A 10,620-nucleotide genomic window follows, 5' to 3' on the forward strand; every position below is an offset into this window, starting at 1 on the left:
GCCAGATGGGCAGAAAAAGTCGCGTTTGATTCAAACGTGTCCATTTGAGACTTTGCCGAGCGTTCTTCGTGATTTTTCCGTCAATTTTTGTGAGAAACAATTTTGATTTTCGTTGTTGCTGTAGAGTTTTTAACGGTTGCTTTATCGCCTTTTATTTTTGAAGTAGGTCAGAAAATTCCCCCGTGCAGTATAATAATTATCTTATGATCTATCATTACAATATTAAGATTTGTGTCTTGGGTTGGTTTACAAATCCAGCCTCGAGGTTCATGATGCATGTTACACACCATACCTGAAAAATGGATCAATGGCTCTTGTTTTTTCAACTAAGCTTCTTACAGCACTGAGCGGGTTGAGCTCTAAGTAATTTTTTTTACTCTAAATGACGGAGAAAATCGATTTTGAAGTCGCCAAAATTTGGAGCTGAAACTGAGAATTGAAACTGAAAGAGAGAATTCTTACTTTGGTGATGGACATAGTTTTAAATGAAAACTTTATAACCATCTAGGCAAAGCGTCAAGCGGGGTAAAGTAAACCGAAAAATTCATCATTCATTTAGGGTAGACGTTTTTTAGAAGCTACGGATATGGTATGCTTCGCAACAATAGGTGGCTTGAGAAAGCACGCCAACAGGTGCAATTACGAAGATGTATTTGAACTGTTGAAATTAAATGGGGTGGCCACACTTGAAAACATCCAACATGGATGTAAGCCACAATCTAGGCGTCGGGCATGACGAAAGTAAAAGTCAATTAATGATAATGGATGCCCATTTTACCCATAAACGAAGGACAGAAAGTTTACCGACCATCACGGCAGAACTGCACGCAACTATTCATGCTCTCAGGTCGCTCACATTGCCATCACGGTTATTGAAGGCGCACTCGACAGAATGAAAGACACGCAGTGGGGTGTGTAATCAACGTTTGTTCCTAGCCGGGCAGGAGCGAAAGTGGTAAAGCTACTCCGAGCAACTATTCGTGCTCTCAAGCAGCTCAAATTGCCATCACGGTTGTTGAAGGCGAACTTGACGGAATGAAAGGCACGCAGTGAGGAGAGTTATCGACGTGCATTCGTTAGCTGCGTGCGGTTATTCATTTTTTTTATGTATTCATCGTTATTATTCAGATGTCTGCATGAAATGTTGGCTGATATGCGCAAAATGTAGCGTCCTTTGTGAAGTACGAATAAACAGCTAATCCTTAAAAAAAAAAAATAAAAATAAAAAAAAAAAAATAAATAAATAAAAACTCTCAAAGACGCTCCATTCAAAAATGACGACGGCGAGTAGTAGGAGCAGGCATGGAAATCTGCTGATATCGGACGAATCTCTACTGATATCAGTTGAATCTCTAATTATGTGAGGATTGAATGTGCTGATACCGGTAGAATTCTACTAGTTTTTGTTTGATTCATAAGCGTGAGTGGAAATCCAGCCCATATCAGGACATACCTACGTTGAATCTACGATATCTGATAACTCTACAACCGCTCAATCAACGCATCCAAATGAGGCGATGCACTTCTAGCTAATGAGGAAATTTTAAGTAGGTACTGGTGGGGGCTGAATTATTTCTACGTGAGAACACTCTTACGATACGGGTAGAATTTCCACTGATGGGTGTTGGCCTACTCAGACTCACCGTAGCTTAGCACGTATGTGACTGTGGCTCACCTGAGGAAGTATCCAATTGTGAGAGCGCGTCGGAAAGAACCATTCCTCATAGATCAGGACACACTAACACACTATGACACACTGCTGGACCACCACTTATGCCATTTCACCGACGGGTGAGGCGAGAAGCACACTGGAACTTACGATCACTTATCCGCGCGGGAGCGGGGGAAAAGAAAAACACTCTTCACCGAACTCGGTTGAAAATATGCACTGACATTGCGGGCGGGCGAGGTAAAAAACACGGGACGCTCGGGCAAGACAGCGGCTCAGGTGCTACTAACACAAAAGCGGAGCCGGTCCCCGACTCCGGCTCGCCAAGAGTTGCCGGGCATTCTCTCCGTTCTTCGTCTCGCTCCCGGCCCCCCGGCCCCCGACCCCCGTCTCTTCACCTCCTCCTTTTCCAGGCTCACCTGGCTCCCTCTCCCGAGTCCAGGGAGCCTCGTCGTCGCCGTCCGCGTCTCTCTGGAATTGTCCGGAATTATTTCGAGCCTCCGCGGCGGGCTGCGTCCACGCCCGCGCTGGTCCTCCTGGTAGCCAGCCCCCCCCCCCCCCCCCCCCTCCTCCTGTTGGCAGTGCACGAGAGCCAAAATGCTGGCTTCCTACACACCACGACGCGCGACGCGACGGTGTCACGGTATCGTGCCGCGAGCGCAGCCGAAGGAGCGCGACAGAGCAGGACAGGTGAGTTGCCTAGGAGGAGGACAGCAAGTCTGCCGTGGTAAGGAAGAACGCCGTATGAACCTTCAGGCGTTGCCAAATTGCCTCTGGCAAATCACTCATTTTCAGGAAATTTTTTGAATATTTTTCTGCCTATTTCTCAGATAATTTAGTCCCCGAATTCACCCACAGTTCCTGAAAATTTCAAGGAAAGATATTCATAACTTTCCTCAAAAATGAACATTTTATCGAAGGAAATTTGGTAACTCTCGAATGTTCATCCGGCGTCCTTCCTTAGCAAGGCAGAAGTACTCTGTAAAAAAAGAGTTGTGGATTTTACCATCAGCATGGTGCATTTTGGAGTATTGATTTTTACACAAGGTGATTTACTGTAGGGTGAATTTCACCGGACGTCGGGTAGCATTTTGACGGCGAAACTCCCAAACCACGTATCTGGGTATTGCGACGTTGCAGACTTCCTGTCATACTTTATTTCTGAAATAGCAAATTACTAAACGGCAATTCTGAAAGATTTTCTTGATTTTCCTTCTACGAGGAAATACTATGAAAACTTCAAAGAATGATGTTGATTTGTTCGCTCCTAAAAATATAAAATAGGGGGAGAGATTTTAAAACGCAGCAAACGAGATTGACACAGCCACCACACAACCGCCATCGATTTACCATCCTTATGGTGGATGCTATTAGAATTATGGTCTATGCGGCGGTGTCCGTTGGTGATTTCCGTACGGCCGCTCGAGCCATGCAATTTTCCTCCATGTAAAAAATGGAAATTTTTGAGAACATTAACCCACATTTTGTCAATGCAAGTATTTAAACTTAAAATTACGCTGATATCAGGGAGCTGTTGGAATGTTGCATGATCCAGGGATTGCCTTGGAAGTAGGCGTCATCGAGTAGATTTCAGCGAAAAACGCGTTCTCGCCCTTAAAGCGCAAAACAACTATTTTGACGGATGGATAGGGACTGAAGGGTGGCACAATGAAATAACGATTTTCGTTAGCTTAGAGTCCATGCGCTTATATTTCTTGAGCTTTCCAAGCCAGAATTTTTGCTAGAATCATGGGTGCCGGTAGCCACCTCCGCACAAAGTCTAAACACGGCAACGATGGAAGCGGTCTGAAGAAAAACTCATTATTGCGTTGGATTCCTCTGGAATTTAGAGAATACATTGACATACATTGTGAATGAATTGAATTTTACAGGTACGATATTTTTAACAACATTGAATTCATATACTTGGAATTGTAGGAATGCGTCAGAAGTAAATAGAGTTTTTCGCTCAAAGGAACATCTGATTTCACCGATATTTTATTCTATGTTCGCTCTTGAGTGACGTAAGGCACATGCGGGTGAGAGGTGGAGCATGATTGCCTAACGAACCTATTTGAAGGAGGATGACAGGGGGAGAAGGGACCTGACATGGGAAAGGGAGAGGTATGAAAAACGAAAATTAGAAACAGCTTGCCTGACGTAATTTATGGACGGGTCATTACTTCTACGAATGAGCCACTTACTGCATTGTGTTCATTGCAAATGCCCCCTTTTTTATTCTCACTATAAGAAGAATTATAGTTTTCTGGTATGCCTAGTCTTTGAAGTAAAATGAGCCATTGTTTCATTTAATTTACAACCATGACGAAGACTGACTGACTGTGCCGACGTTCAAAGCGTAACGCCTGCAACCTTGCGAGCAACAACAAGTATTACCGCTAGCGTGTTGTCTGTCTTACATATGCACTAAATTGAAGGCGCATTTCTGTCTCGTGCGCTAACTACATGGTCGCAGCCGTCATTGTCGTCAGCGCGAGCGCGACACCGTGCAAAGTACCGCTTTGAACTGTTCCACACGAAATTTCTCATGGGCGAGAGAGTTTTTTTTTTTTCATTTTGATCTTATCCAAACAACATGAAAAACCGTCTGAAATGTTTTAGTCCAACAGAGAACATAGTCGTGAAACAACAAAATTTTTCCGTTTTTTTCTTGTTTTTTTTTTTTTTTTTTTTTTTTTTTTTTTTTTTTTTACGCGATTCTGAACAACCAATGAGAGAGCAACTTCCAATTTTGCAGTTGTTGTATATCAATGTTAGTTGCTATAGGGGCTCCCAAATTTTGCGCGAGAAAATAAGCCCCGATCCCACAACACAAAACAGTAAATACCGATATTGCCATTTGGCCGATATGTTAGCATCAGTATGCCTACAATAAGCCTCTTTCCTTCGCGTCATGCCAGCGGTTGATGCATGGAATTGCAACGATTTTTAATGAGAAATCCGAGACTGAGCTTAAATTTTGGATATCATGCGTTTTGAGTCAAATTTTCGAAATTCGAAAATCCAAAAAGGCGGATGTAGCCGAAAATGCTAAAGCGGTTTTTTTTTTTTTTTTTTTTTTTTTTTTATCCATTTTTGTGAAACCTAGACGGAGACTTCAAACTTGCTCCGTTTGTTTCCTAAATTAACATACTCTCAGCTCGTATAAAATTGATATGGGCGCGCTCTTCAACACGTAAGTGTTCAAATTGTAGGAGAAAATAAAAAAGAAAAACATATTCAAGTGTCAAGTGAAAGAAAATGAATAAAAATTAAATGAAAAAAAAAAAATGTTTCAATCCGGTTTACATGTTGTTACGTAACTCTGGACTCCCCCCTCCCCTAATCCTTCATTACTCTCAGTCACAAAATTATACAAACTCACCCACCCCTTATAGCGTTACGTAATTTATGGAGAGCCCCTGATTCAAAACCAGCACTTTGGACCCATCTTGATTTGACAATGTGAAGAGAACTATTTTTCTTTGGAAGGATTTTCGCCGAAGTTTTCAAAGTTCTCAAAGCAAAGAAGTTTAAAAAAGTGTGGGCGATTCCGGCTAATTTGTTTGTATACCTAATTTCTTGCTCACGCAAACCATTAGAGCACAATGTTTTGCCTTCAGATCGACGGATCGCTGTGTGTACGCGCGAGACAGTCAAATTGCCTAGTGACAAGGAGTTTTATTATGATGTGTTTCGATGCAAGTACATACCTGCATTTTAAAAGCATAGTTGCCTCTCTACACATCCAACGTTGGTGTTAACCGAAATGATTACTGGTTTACAGTCTCCACCAGGATTATATTTTTTGGAGGGGGGGGGGGGGGATTTTTTCTTGAATTAGGTAACACTAGGAGTTTAATTTTTCTATTTCGTTCTCATGCGAGTTCAGAGTTCGATTCAGTCCCTCTTGACCTTGACAAGCGATATGAGATTCTATCAATTTAGAATTTAGATTCCTCATTAGATCTGTTAGCCAAGTCAAATGCTTTAAATCGCCTTCAAGTCATGAGAATATACGAGAGAGTATACATGCGTACAAGTGGCTCATAAACACTTACGCACGAAGCTGCATTTCAAATCGTTATCGTCTCTCTAAAAATTCAACGTGGGCGCTAAAACTAAATGATTATACTGGTTTACAGTTTCCACCAGAAGTGCAACTTTTTTTGGCTTTTATTTTTATATGAAAAATAGAATTCTAATATGTGTATTCAAAATTTTGTCTAATGCCAATTTGATAGATAGGATTCAGTCCCCCCTTGACGAGCGATATGAGTGAACTTATTGAATTCATATGGATTCCCCATCAGATTTGCATTTGCTCAATGCTCACTCAGTCAGAATCTTTAAATCGCCTTCAAATCACAATAATACAAAAGTGCATGCGTGCGTGCAAGTAGCTGCAATGTTCTAAGTAATCTGCATTTCAAAGCGTTGTAGAGTAGAGGGGAGTATTAAAAACACCAAATATGTTGAGCTGTGCTCCTCGGACTTCGGCAACGGTAATTAATAACGATTCTTGGTTGTTAATATTCCTAATAGCCCCTTACACCGGTTGTTTATGTATGTAGCATTGTAACATAGTCCCTACTCCTTACGCGGAAGGTATTCCTACGCGGTAAAGCGCGCCATTGATGCCGCATTGTGATTCGCCGGCATGCCGTCGTTAGAAAGTAATCCCGTCACCTGTTACATCCAGATTTCTGAACCCTTCTAGCCCTGATCTTACTTGATTGTTCTGCGTTTGGATTTCAAATTCTTGAGAAAGGTTTTCCAGCACTGAATCTCTCGGATTATTCTGCCGTTTATATCCATCGCCACGAGTAATCTACGCCAAACCATCTTTGCTGTAGCAGGTAAAATTACCTAATAAACTACATCTCCCCCCTGGTTCTCCCCCGAAAATGGAAGGCCCCATTTTCCCAAGCTCGTAGCCATAAGTTGTAGTTTCATCGAAATTAAGTGCATTTAACTCCGTGTGTCACCCCTTTTTACTTGTCAGGGATTTTCTGAAGAGTCTGCTGAGAATCGACCCTCTTTTTGCCCTGAAACTAACCACATTTTCCCTGATTGTCCTACCCTAGGTGATGTTAGGCAGGCCACTTTTGACTGGGGAAACCTTTCTTAACGGCTGAATGAGCACGGTATGTCACCCGAGGATGATGCTTAAGTTGTTTCCACACACTTTAAATCAATGGTAAGCTGATCTAATTCCTGCACATCGACTTATATTTTCTGATTTTACATGATGCATCTATTACATTTTCTGCATCCATCCACATGGCCCCATCTACCCTAGTTTTAGGCCTATTTTCAGGTCTCCTGCTAGGTCTAATTATGCAGCCTACTTTATTTCATTTATGTAATGTATCTCAGACTCGATTTCAATCTACTATCAATTTTCATGCCGTTATCTATATGGTCCTACCTAAGCTGCGATGGCTATTTAATGATTTTGGACCACCCGTTCAGGTGTGCGGACTTCCCTGTCAGTGTCAACTAGCCCTAGGAATCCTTTCTGAAAGCTGTCACTCTAAAATTCCAAGTTTATTTCCCATGTGCTTTCAAGCATGGTTTTATTTACAAAATTATTGGAGATGCTTGGCATCTCTGGAGTAAGTTGAATGAACAGGCCCCAGTAATTGATTACACCTGGTTTGTTCTGAGGCTCCGCCTCCTGGACCTGGATCCTACCCTCCTTCCCTTCCTTCAGTAACCCACTTGTCCTCTCCCCATGTTGTCCTTTCCTTTACCACTTTACCAGAGTCTCACCCTAACCTCAACCTCTGAAAACAGTAAGAGGAGGAGTTTATCAGTAGACATAAAGGCTGTTAGGCTATTTTGCATTCTAGTTATTGTGTTTTAGCTTTCGTAGTAATCCATCCTGTTTGCCTTTCTGCTCATGAAGTCATTTTCTTCTAAGAATTCATTTGATTAAAGAGATAACTACTGTTTACTGTTCAGAGCACTAGTTTGCTTTAACGCAGTCCATTTTCCTTTTTTTAGTTTATCTTACCGAGAGAGTGAAGCCCATTTACGCTTAGTGTCAGAATATCACTCCAAGTTTTTCTGTGCGTTTCCGTTAATAGTCTTTTAAGAACATGATGGTCTGGATTAAAATGGCAGTTTTTATAATCCCTTCAAGGGAGTGGATGCTTATATTGATGCACAACCCTCTCAGGTCTCCTTGAGGAATACTGCATCCATAATGGAACACGTCCCTCTCAAGAATTCACAGCCCTTCAATCAAAGCAATGCCACTATCACATCATGTTGCGAGGTTCCTAACAGGCGCCAAAAACCTAACCCTATGAATGTACCCCTTTGAAAAACTAAAACTTGTGATCCAGATTGGAGTGGGAGCCACACTAACAGAAAATTGAGTTTATTGCCACCTTTCCCCCCCAGGAAGCAGTTAAGAGGTTGATCATACTTAGACTATAATTTAAGACATGCTCGAAACAATTTTAGTTAAATACTTTGGTTTGAAAATGTGGCCTAGATTGTGAACGTCATGCCCCTTTCATCATTCTCTGTTAATTCGCTCTTTAATGTGCAGACAGTATACTCATATGCATTTAGTGTGACGTCGCATCTTGCTTTAATTTCAATATCTCAAAGTCAAAATGTGCCCCAACAAATGAACTCAACGTTCGTTCGAAGACTAAGTATTATGTCACGAGCTTAGTATACTATCAATTCTTGTGAATGTGGTCTCAAACGTTTTGGAAAATGACTAGCTTTCACAATTTTATGGTCCCACAGATTAATGTTTTAGTTTTAGGCTAGTTTTAGCATTCATTCATCAATTGTTCGTTTTGGAGATTATGTTTGTTTTTTGGGGCACATTTCGATTTTCGAGATATTGAACCAACAATATCGCTCCGTGACGTCACCACTGAATGTGTCTATTTATGAAGGCTCATGTCACCCTGCCTGCTTGACCCTGCCCACAATTGATGGAACTTTGTCTTTGTCTTATTGGACAATGTTTCACAGCTGTTTCAAAGTGGCCATGAGTCCAGATTTAGGTGTGGAAAAATTCCAGTATCTGCTAAATGCTCTGTCAAAAGAATGATTAAATTTGATCTAAACCCTTGAGTTTACAGCAGAAAACTACTATGAGACATGATCTGCACCTGTAATCAAAGCAAATATAGTCATTTGCCCTATCAAAATAACAACAGTCAGTCCAACTTCTATGCTGAAATGCACAAACATATGAATGCTGTAGCCTCCTCGAAATACCCTGCAGAGACTTTCTCTGCAATGCTAGTCACAGTACCTAATAGGGATGTCGATACTCAGGGAAGTATCGATACTGGTATCGACTCTAAGCATCGATACCGGTATCGAGCATCGAGCTGAAGTATCGATACTTTTGAGGTATCGATACCATCGATACTATCTCTGATTTATGCCGTAATTGGGAGTGTGCGTATGACTGTCGGCCGTCAGATTTACGCTTCTCTCGAAACCGCCCTTATTCGCGTGCTTAGTCAACTATTATGAGCCCTTTACAATTGTTATCGAATGGACCTTTTAACATTTTTAACGAAGGTAATCATCTTGAGAAACCTGATTACTCCGTCGTTTGTCACAGTGCAAAGTGAAGGTGAAATAGAAGAGAGTGAAGGCCTCTTTTTCTTTTTTAACAACTTCACTCTTGTTAAAAAAAAAAGAAGAGGCCTTCTTCATGACAAAATTAGATTAAGTATCGATACCATCGATATTGGGGTCTGAGGATCGATGCCAAGTATCGATGGGTATTGATCAAAAGTATCGATACTTACGAAGTATTGGTTTAGTATCGACATCCCTAGTACCTAATCTGGAAACAAATTTCTAACAGCCTCTGAGGGTTTTTATTCTTTTTGATGAGGGGAAAGATTCGCTTTAAGTGCTGCCTAACAGGAGGAGCACTGAAGTACCGCTCTTCGAAAGGTGGCCCATCGAATACCGACATAGAATTGTAAATTGCTTAGCTAATAAATAGTGAAGCTATTTCTAATATTCTATGATACTGGCACTACAGCTGCCAATAGTTTGTGAAGGGTTGCTAGGGCGACCCCGAAGCGATGCAGCTGCCAAGGATGTCACTAACGGGCTATGTAGGGTTGGCACTCGCCGTAGACGCTCGTCCTGACCCACTAAACAACCTCTTCCGACCACATTTTCTGTGGTTGATTTGATGTCTTCAGAGCAAGACTTCAAGACTGGGAAAATCGGGAATCATCAGTGAATGAAAATGTCAGGGAATTAGTTCCCTTTTATTGAGAAATTTTATATTTATATCTGGAACTCTGGAAAGTTTTATTGTTTTCATCAAAAAATCCTGGCCAAGTGGTGGGAGGTAACTTTGATTCTTTGTCAGAATATGAGTTTGGTAAAGAATTCTAGACACAATAGTCCAGAGAAGAAGGAACCGAGGTCCATTCATACAGTCCGCTTTATTTCATTTATCTATCGGGACCCAGAGTAGACTTCGATTTACCATCAATTTTCATTCCTGTATCAATATAATATGTGGTGTGATGATATTTGTAGAAATCTATATTCGTTAACAAAGTTTTGATTTTCCATATCAAGTCTTGGGCATATTATATCTTTCGTTTTTGTGAGAAACATCAAGTTTTAAAAAATTCTATTACCTTTTCTAGCTCGAGTAGTTTTGACAACTGTAGATCTAATTCACATTTATCTTCATCTACTCTTCAATTATTCCAAAAGTGGCTTAGATATACGACCTTCAATTTCAGAAGACTAAATGCTACTCAAGTACATCAAAGGCTTCGAATCGCCTTCAAATCACGAGAATGCGAAAGAGCATACACGCGCACAAGTCGCTCATCAATCTCATACCTCATACCCAAGTAGCAGAGGTTGCAACAACTTGCAACAAAATCGTTTGATTCTTGCAACTAATGGATTGATGTGCAGATTGCCTA

General features: G+C 41.2%; 1 protein-coding gene across 3 annotated transcripts in view; it reads right to left on the bottom strand.

The window, feature by feature from the left end:
• The window catches only part of Rab23 (RAS oncogene family member Rab23), a 93,653-nt gene extending 83,295 nt beyond the window's left edge, over window positions 1-10,358 (bottom strand). The window contains exon 1 of one of the 3 annotated variants that reach the window (XM_072305909.1): window positions 10,324-10,358. The gene's annotated coding sequence lies outside the window, so the exon portion shown is untranslated. Of the gene's footprint in view, window positions 1-1,643; window positions 1,993-10,323 lie in introns of those variants that run through there. The other 2 variants (XM_072305900.1, XM_019047833.2) reach the window with 2 other exon arrangements.
• Window positions 10,359-10,620: the final 262 nt, after the last annotated feature.

This window comes from Bemisia tabaci, chromosome 1 (genome assembly GCF_918797505.1).
Source record: "Bemisia tabaci chromosome 1, PGI_BMITA_v3".
Lineage (NCBI taxonomy): Eukaryota > Metazoa > Arthropoda > Insecta > Hemiptera > Aleyrodidae > Bemisia > Bemisia tabaci.